Below are 10,259 nucleotides of genomic sequence, written 5' to 3' on the forward strand. Positions count from 1 at the left end.
AATTAATTAAAAAATACCCTAAAAATATTGATTAAAAAAGTAAAAATGTAAGGTATGCTTGGTTTGCGTTTTTATTTTCTGTTTTTATTTTTAGCATTTTCTATTTTCTGGATTTTATGAAGGAAAAAGTAAAAATAGAAAGTGAAAACAGAAAATAGGATTTTATTATTTTTACTTTTTCCTTCACAAAATCTAAAAAATAGAAAACATTGAAAATAAAAACAGAAAATAAAAATACAAAGTCACAAACCAAACGCATCCTTAAAATGCAAAGCTTTTACTCTTTCAGAGCATTTAAAATATTGAAAACTTGAAAATATATGTATATTTTTTATTTATAATATCTCTCAAATTATTTTTAAAATACTTGTTAACAAATCTCATTTGTTAAATTTTTTTCTTTTAGTAATCTCTACTAATTAATTAGATTATATAAACGCACTAAAAATTCTAAGAGTTTGTAATTTTTTTTCTTTTACTTTTTTTAACAATAGTATTCATTAGCTCAATCATTTGTGAGTCGGTGAAAACTTTTTTAAAGTTGCAGATGTGTCACCCTGTGATTGGTTGCTTATTAAAAACTGGTTAATGAAATCTGTTTCCAAACTAAAAACTTTAAACCCGGTTGGACCGGTCCGGTTTAAATAAATTGGTCCTGGTCTCTTTCTTTTCTTAGATCTATAAAACTACGACGTTTCAGAGTCCTCTTTTCCTCCCTCAGCATTACTGTCACAACAGCTCTCTCATCTCTCACTGTGCCTCTGTGCCTCATTGACGCGAACCCAAGTTCTCTCCTTCTATCGGCATCGGTCTCTCTCACTATCTCCGACAAACTCGTCGTCGCTTTCCTACAGTCTCTGGGCTCGCGTGCCTTCCCTGCCCTCGTCGTCGCTGGTGGCAGAAGCAGCAGCTTCTAGGACTGGACGTTGTTGGCGCTCCCTATCTTGTCACTACCTTGCAATCAGTCTCGCGCCGTCGTTTCGCCCGTCGTCACCGGAGACAGAAGCAGCAAGTCCCCGGACTTCCTCCTTGCCTTCAGCAACTCTCACCTTCAGCAATTCCTCGACTTCCTTCATACAACTTGGTCCTAATTTGGTGAGTTCCAACAAATTTTTCTGTTCTTTCCTTTTCTATTTTGTTGCTGTCTTTGATTTTTTGCTGAAAATATCAATGAATTAGTCTCTTTGTTGCTAAAAATAATCACATTGAGTGAAGATCACCAATGGGTATTCATAAAAACATGAAGTTTATAAATGATTGAAGCCAAATTTGGAGATTTTTACTATTTTATTAATAATTGTATAATTAGGATCAAACAAAATTAAAGGGGTTATGCAGAAAACTAGTAACTGAAATTAAAAAGGACTTTTGAAATAAGTAGTGGCGCGAGCAACTAACAATGTTGTTAAGGAATTTATGCATGGGGTATGGAGATATATCTATGATGAATCCATTTGTGTTTGTTATGCACATAGCGTCAAAGGTTGTTGGGTATGAAGTATGAAGAGGAGTTTGGCACAAATGAATGAAATGTGTGATGTTATTTGTCAAACCCAATTGTGTCACGTTGTTACTTTATTGAACTTTAAATAATTTGTTGATGAAAATACACTGTGCTAGTTATTTTTGTTGCTGAAAAATTATTGAGATGAATTTGTCGTTGATAACATTCATTTGAATTTGAATTTGTTGCGGTTCTAGTCAAATGATTACTATGTTAAAAATGCTGCCCTAGATTTTTCATAGGATATTGCTAGTAGTATTACAAAACTAATTGCTTTGAGACCTATGTTTTGACGCATATACTATCTGGAAAATTGTACGTGTAATTTTTGGTATCTTGAATTTGAAAAAGCTTTGACAATATAAACACGAACATCGGCCTTAATATTATATGGAAAATGCTGCTCGACATAATAATGTTTACCATAAAGAGTTAACATGCTCAGGTTTTTGGCCATTTTTATTAAATACTCTACTGTAGAATTTGAATTCGTTGCTGTTCTACTCAAGTAATTACTTAGCTAAATCTTTATGTTGCTGAAAATCAGTATTGAGTTGAATTTGTTAGTGATTGAATATTGAATTTGTAACTTTACTGAACCTTAAATAATTTGTTGATGAAAATTGACTGAGCTATTTTTTGTTGTTGAAAGATCATTGAGATGAATTTGGTATTTGTTCATACCCTGGGTCGAGCTGTCCGACCCGGGATATTTAACGACAAGCCGACCGGCCTATTTAGGTCAGGATCATCCGACCTCTTCTCCAAGAGCTCGGCCAAATCACCAGGAAAGCCCAAAAAGGGCCCAAACAGAGGAACACGACCCAAATCCAAAGGTAGCCCAAGCCTATAGGGATAAGGGCAGTTCCTTTGAAGATAAGATGACTTCACTCAAAGATAAAGATAAGATAAGATAACTATCTTATCTCAAGAAAGGTCACTCCACACTACTATAAATACACTGAAGCACCTAGGTATAACTCATACTCTGATTCTACAAAAAACCTGTTTAATACCCTTGCTAACTTAAGCATCGGAGTCCCTTGTAGGTACCACCACCCTCCGGTGATGAAGGATTAGCACCGCCACCAGATCCAACAAGTCGGACACGGCAGCTCCGACCACCATCATCAAGTCGGACACATTAGCTCTGACCAGTATAGAAGATCTCGTCCGAGATTGACCTACAGTTTCAGGTAACCCTCGGAACATTGGCGCCGTTGCCGGGGACCCTGGAAGTCATCCCATCATCATGGCGGACAACCTTGACAACAACCACAATTTTGATTTGGAGAACAGAACATCACACAAGAACGCAGAGGTCATAATAGACGATACTTCTCAACCTAACAAAGACAAAAATTCACCAAACACGGGAGCCATGGAGGCACTTCAGGATCGCCTAAAACAACTCGAAAAAGAGGTCGAGTATCAACGGGAAGCCGAGAGAGACCTATGGAGGGAAGCTAGGCAACGCCGCGAGTTAGAGGACAAGCTTCTAAAGCTCGAAGCCAATCTCAAGGCCAAAACCACTCGATCCGGCCACGAAGATAGCTCCCGTAAGGACCAAGACCCATTCACCAAAGAAATCATGAAGACCAAAATCCCAAAGGACTTCAAACCTCCTGACATGACTCTATACGATGGCACAGCAGATCCCAGCCATCACCTCAGTAATTTCAGAAGTAGAATGTACCTCACTGACGCCTCAGATGCAGTCCGCTGCAAAGCATTCCCGACTACCTTAACAAAGACAGCAATTAAATGGTTCGACAATCTGCCCCCTAGGTCCATCTCAAGCTTTGACGACTTAGCCAAGAAGTTTCTGGCCAGATTCTCCATCCAGAAAGACAAAACTAAGCACGCCCCAAGTTTATTAGGGATCAAGCAAGGAGATCGGGAAAGTCTCCGTAGCTACATGGAAAGATTCAACAAAGCATGCCTGGACATACAAAGCCTACCAACAGAGGCAGCCATTATGGATCTCATCAATGGCTTACGAGAAGGACCTTTTAGTCACTAAATATCGAAAAAACATCCCACATCCCTAAATGAAGTACAAGAACGAGCAAAAAAGTACATCAACATGGAGGAAAACTCTCGACTAGGAGAGACCTCAAAGTCCGAATTCTCCTACTCGTCTCGGGATAAAGACAAAGAGTCTAAGAAAAAAGAAGATCAGCATGGAGAAAAGATCAAGAAATACCACAATTACACCCCTCTTCGGGTGTCTCTTGTCGATGTCTATCGAGAAGTATGCCATACTGAAAAGATACCCCCCAGCTCACCTACTTAAAAGTAGGAAAGAAGGAAGAAATCGGATTGAATACTGTAAATACCATCGAATCTATGGACATTCCACCAACGAATGCTTCGAATTGAAAAATGTCATAGAAAAATTGGTGAGAGAGGGAAACTAGATCGGTACTTAGCCAGCAGAGCTGACAAACCAAGAAAAAGAAGAATGGATGAAGATGTCAGACGAACTGAACGACCACCTCGTACACCGGAGAGACATATCCACAGGATACACGGAGGATTTACGGGAGGAGGAATCTCCAAATCATCTCGCAAAAGATACCTTAAAGAAGTATATCATGTTGAGGGAGGAGAAGAAGCACCCGACATCCCCACTATCATTTTTACTAAAGAGGACACAGCTGGCATCATCTCGGGACATGACGATCCCATGGTCATCACTATCATATTGGCCAACGCTAATCTCCACCGCACACTGGTAGACCAGGGAAGCTCGGCCGACATCTTATTCAAAACCGCCTTTGACAAACTCGGCCTAGAAGAAAAAGAACTCAGAGCATATCCAAACATCCTATTCGGGCTGGGAGACACTCTAATCCAACCACTTGGATACATCTCACTACACACAACCTTTGGAAAAGGAAATCGGTCAAGGACACTCAACATAGATTACATCGTGGTCAATGTGAGTTCAGCATACGATGCCCTAATAGGTCGGACAACATTAAATCAGCTCGGCGCAGTAGTTTCGACTCCACACCTGTGCATGAAGTTCCCAACCGTAGAAGGAATAGCTACGATAAGAGCAGACCAGAAGACGGCGCGTCGCTGTTACAATGAAAGTCTAAACCTTAGAGGTAGAGGAGAAGAATTCCACACCATCGAACTCGAGGGAGTTCAAGGGCGGGAAGAACTTCGTCCACAACCCGAAGGCGAAATAGAAAAAGTCCAGATCGGAGATGTCCCAGACAAAACAACCAATATTGGCACAATCCTAAAAGGAGACGTAAAGGAGTCACTCATACAGTTCTTAAGAGACAATGTCGACCTCTTTGCATGGAAGGCCGCAGACATGCCAAACATAGACCCTAAGTTAACGTGCCACAAGTTGGCAGTTTACCCAGGATCTCGGCCAGTACAGCAGAGACATAGAAAACTCAGACCAGAATGATCCCAAGCTGTGGAGGAGCAAGTACAAGCTCTATTGGAGGCAGGATTCATAAGAGAAGTTAAGTACCCACTATGGCTAGCTAACGTCGTCTTGGTGAAAAAATCAAATGGGAAGTGGCGGATGTGCACCAACTACACTGATCTCAACAAAGCCTGACCAAAGGATCCTTATCCACTCCCAAGTATCGATGCTTTGGTGGATGTCTCCTCCGGATACAAATACCTCTCGTTTATGGACGCCTACTTGGGATACAATCAAATCCCGATGTACCCACCTGACCAAGAAAAAACCTCATTTTTGACCCCCGAAAGCAAACTATTGCTATATCGTCATGCCATTCGGACTTAAAAATGCAGGAGCCACTTATCAAAGATTAATGAATAAGGTCTTCTGATGAGCAGATAATTTATACACTTTTTGGCAATATTTTTAGGTAGTTTTTAGTATGATTTAGTCAATTTTTATTATATTTTTATTAGTTTTCAAGAAAAATTCACATTTCTGGAATTTACTATGAGTTTGTGTGTTTTTCTGTGATTTCAGGTATTTTTTGGCTGAAATTGAGGGACCTGAGCAAAAATCTGATTCAGAGGCTGAAAAAGGACTGCAGATGTTGTTGGATTCTGACCTCCCTGCACTCAAAATGGATTTTCTAGAGCTATAGAAACCCAATTGGCGCACTCTCAATTGAGTTGGAAAGTAGACATCCAGGGCTTTCCAGAAATATATAATAGTCCATACTTTGTTTGAGTTTTGACGACACAAATTGGCGTTTAAACGCCAACTTTCTGCCCTATTCTGAAGTTGAACGCCAGAAACAGGTTACAAACCAGAGTTAAACACCACAAACAGGCTGCAACCTGGCGTTTAACTCCAAGAGAAGTCTCTACACGTGTAAAGCTCAATGCTCAGTCCAAGCACACGCCAAGTGGGCCCCGGAAGTGGATTTCTGCATCATTTACTTATCTCTATAAACCCTAGTAACTAGTTTAGTATAAATAGGACTTTTTAATATTGTATTTTCATCTTTGGACGTTTAGTCCTCAGACCGAGGTCTTGGTCATTCTGGTTCCCCCTCTGGGGCCGAAGCCAATGAACACTATTATTACTTATGTATTTTCAACGGTGGAGTTTCTACACCCCATAGATTAAGGTGTGGAGCTCTGCTGTTCCTCACGAATTAATGCAAATTACTATTGTTTTTCTATTCAATTCAAGCTTATTCTTATTCTAAGATATTCACTCGCACTTCAACCTGATGAATGTGATGATCCGTGACACTCATCATCATTCTCACCTATGAACGCGTGCCTGACAACCACTTCCGTTCTATCTGCAATAGCTTGAGCGTGTATCTCTTAGCCTCCCTTCCGAAAGATCGGAGTCTTCGTGGTATAAGCTAGAATCAATTGGAAGCATTCTTGAGATCTGGAAAGTCTAAACCTTGTCTGTGGTATTCCGAGTAGGATCTGGGATGGGATGACTGTGACGAGCTTCAAACTCGCGAGTGTTGGGCGTAGTGACAGACGCAAAAGGATCAATAGATCCTATTCCAACATGATCGAGAACCGACAGATGATTAGCCGTGCGGTGACAGCGCACTTGGACCATTTTCACTGAGAGGACGGATGGCAGCCATTGACAACGGTGATCCCCCAACATACAGCTTGCCATGGAAAGGAGTATGAATGATTGAATGAAGACAGTAGGGAAGCAGAGATTCAGAAGCAACAAGCATCTCCATACGCTTATCTGAAATTCTCACTAATGAATTACATAAGTATTTCTATCTTATTTTATGTTTTATTTATATTTTAATTATCAAAATCTCATAACCATTTAAATCTGCCTGACTGAGATTTACAAGGATGACCATAGCTTGCTTCAAGCCGACAATCTCCCTGGGATCGACCCTTACTCACGTAAGGTTTATTACTTGGACGACCCAGTGCACTTGCTGGTTAGTTGTGCGGATTTGTGAAAAAGAATTGAGATTATGAATGTGCGTACCAAGTTGTTGGCGCCGTTGCCGGGGATTGTTCGAGTTTGGACAATTGACGGTTCATCTTGTTGCTCAGATTAGGTAATTTTATTTTAATTTTAAGCTTTTTTTTTATTATTTTTATTTTCGAAAAAAAATTTCAAAAAAATAAATTATTATATGACTTCATAATTTTTAAGAATGAATTCTAGAGTTTCATGATGATTTGTTGAAGTCTGGCTGGCTGTTAAGCCATGTCTAATTTTTTTGGACTGAGACTTCCACTTATCATGGCAAGAGCCCTTGGACTCCCATCTGATCAGCTGTTGTAAGTCTGATTTGTATGCTGAAGCTTGGCTGGCCATTGGCCATGTCTAGTGTTTTGGACCGAAGCTTTCACTGAAAGCTTGGCTGGCTAGTAAGCCATGTCTAATTCCTGGACCGAAGCTTTAGACTAACATTGCATGATTCCTGGAATTCATATTAAAAATTTTGAAATCCTTATTTTCTCTTTTTCCAATTAATTTTCGAAAAATCCAAAAAAAAAGTTAATAAAATCATAAAACCAAAAATAATTTTGTGTTTCTTGTTTGAGTCTAGTGTCAAATTGTAAGTTTGGTGTCAATTGCATCTTTTTAACTTTTTTTAAAATTTTTGAAATTCATGCATGGTGTTCTTCATGATCTTCAAGTTGTTCTTGATGATCTTCTTTGTTTGATCTTTGCATTTTCATGTTTTGTGTCTTTTCTTATTTTTCATATTCATTTTCAATTTGTTAGTGTCTAAACATTGAAAATTTCTAAGTTTGGTGTCTTGCATGTGTTTCTTTTCTTAAAAATTTTCCAAAACATGTTCTTGATGTTCATCTTGATCTTCAAAGTATTCTTGGTGTTCATCTTGACATTCAAAATGTTCTTGCATGCATTGGTTGTTTTGATTCATAATTTCTTGTGTTTTGCATCAAATTTATGTTTTTCTCTCTCCTCATAAAAAATAAAAAATAAAAAATATATCTTTCCTTGTTTTACTCATAAATTTCAATTTCAAAATTCTATCTTTTCAAATTTTTTTCAAAAATCAAATCTTTTTCATTTATTTTTACATATTTTCGAAATTTTTTTTATTTTCAAAATCTTTTTCTTATTCTTACTTCATATTTTCGAAAATCTCACTAACATTTAATGTTTTAATTCAAACATTTCAAGTTGTTACTTGCCTATTAAGAAAAGTTTCAATCTTTAAATTTTAAAATCATATCTTTTAGTTTCTTGTTAGTCAAGTAATCAACTTTAATTTCAAAAATAAATCTTTTTAAATTTCTTTTTCAAATCTTTTTCAAAATAAATTCCAATTATATCTTTTTCAAAACTTAATTTCAAAATCTTTTCTAACTTCTTATCTTTTCAAATTTGATTTTCAAATCTTTCTCAATTAACTACTTGACTTTTTGTTTGATTTTAAAAGTTTTTCTATTTCAAATCATATCTTTTTCAAAACTACCTAACTAATTTTTTCTCTCTAATTTTCGAAAAATACTAACCCCTTTTTCAAAATTCCTTTTTAATTAACTAATTGATTTAAATTTTAATTTAATTTTATTTTATTTCTCTTTTAAATTTCGAATCAAAACCAATATTTAAAATAAAAACAAAAAATATTTTTATTTTATTTTATTTAATTTTTGAATTCTTCTCTCTTTCATCTCTTTCTATTTATTTATTTATCTACTAACACTCCTCTTCCACTCAAAAAAATTCAAACCCCCTCTTCTTCTCTGTGTTTGAATTTTTCTCTTCTCCTTCTTCTATTCTTCTCTTCTTCTACTCACATGAAGGAATCTCTATACTGTGACATAGAGGATTTCTCTTCTTTTCTGTTCTATTCTTTTTCATATGAGCAGGAACAGGGATAAAGACATTTTTATTGAAGCTGATCCTGAACCTGAAAGGACTCTTAAGAGGAAACTAAGAGAAGCTAAAGCACAACCATCTGGAGAGGACCTGATAGAAATTTTCGAAAAAGAAGGAGACATGGCCGAACCCAATAACAATGGTGGAGATGCAAGGAAGTTGCTTGGTGACTTTATTGCACCCTCTTCTGACTTCTATAGAAGAAGCATCTCAATTCCTGCCATTGGAGCAAACAACTTTGAGCTTAAGCCTCAATTAGTTTCTCTAATGCAACAGAATTGCAAGTTTCATGGACTTCCGTTGGAAGATCCTCATCAGTTTTTAGCTGAATTCTTGCAAATTTGTGACACTATCAAGACCAATGGAGTTGATCCCGAGGTCTACAGGCTTATGCTTTTCCCTTTTGCCGTAAGAGACAGAGCTAGAACATGGTTGGATTCACAACCTAAGGAAAGCCTAAACTCTTGGGAAAAGCTGGTCAGTGCTTTTCTGGCCAAATTCTTTCCACCTCAAAAGGTGAGCAAGCTTAGAGTGGAAATCCAAACCTTCAGACAGAAGGAAGGTGAATCCCTCAATGAAGCTTGGGAAAGATATAAACAATTGATCAAAAGGTGTCCTACTGACATGCTTCTAGAATGGAGCATCATAAGTATATTCTATGATGGTCTGTCTGAGTTGTCAAAAATGTCATTAGACCATTCTGCAGGAGGATCTCTTCATCTAAAAACCCCTACAGAAGCTCAGGAACTCATTGAAATGGTTGCAAATAACCAGTTCATGTACACCTCTGAGAGGAATCCTGTAAACAATGGGACGCCTCAGAAGAAGGGAGTTCTTGAAATTGATACTCTGAATGCCATATTGGCTCAGAACAAAATATTGACTCAGCAAGTCAATATGATTTCTCAGAGTCTGAATGGATTGCAAGCTGCATCCAACAGTACTAAAGAAGCATCTTCTGAAGAAGAAGCTTATGATCCTGAGAACCCTGCAATGGCAGAGGTGAATTACATGGGAGAACCCTATGGAAACACCTATAATCCTTCATGGAGAAATCATCTAAATTTCTCATGGAAGGACCAACAGAAGCCTTAACAAGGCTTCATCAATAATGGTGGAAGAAATAAGTTTATCAATAGCATGCCTTTTCCATCATCTTCTCAGCAACAGACAGAGAATTTTGAACAGAGCCATTCTGGCCTGGCAACCATAGTCTCTAATCTATCCAAGACCATACTAAGTTTCATGAATGAAACAAGGTCCTTCATTAGAAATTTGGAGGCACAGGTGGGTCAGCTGAGTAAGAAGATTACTGAAACTCCTCCTAGTACTCTCCCAAGCAATACAGAAGAAAATCCTAAGAGAGAGTGCAAGGCCGTAATCATGATCAACATGGCCGAACCTGGAGAGAGTGAGGAGGACGTGAGTCCCAGT

General features: G+C 37.9%; 1 non-coding gene across 1 annotated transcript; it reads right to left on the reverse strand.

Moving 5' to 3' along the window:
- Positions 1–9,347: 9,347 nt before the first annotated feature.
- LOC112774306 (small nucleolar RNA R71) lies at positions 9,348–9,455 on the reverse strand. Its single transcript, XR_003188801.1, has one exon. It is a non-coding gene; the product is annotated as a small nucleolar RNA R71 (small nucleolar RNA).
- Positions 9,456–10,259: the final 804 nt, after the last annotated feature.

This window comes from Arachis hypogaea, chromosome 18 (genome assembly GCF_003086295.3).
Source record: "Arachis hypogaea cultivar Tifrunner chromosome 18, arahy.Tifrunner.gnm2.J5K5, whole genome shotgun sequence".
Taxonomy (NCBI): Eukaryota; Viridiplantae; Streptophyta; class Magnoliopsida; order Fabales; family Fabaceae; genus Arachis; species Arachis hypogaea.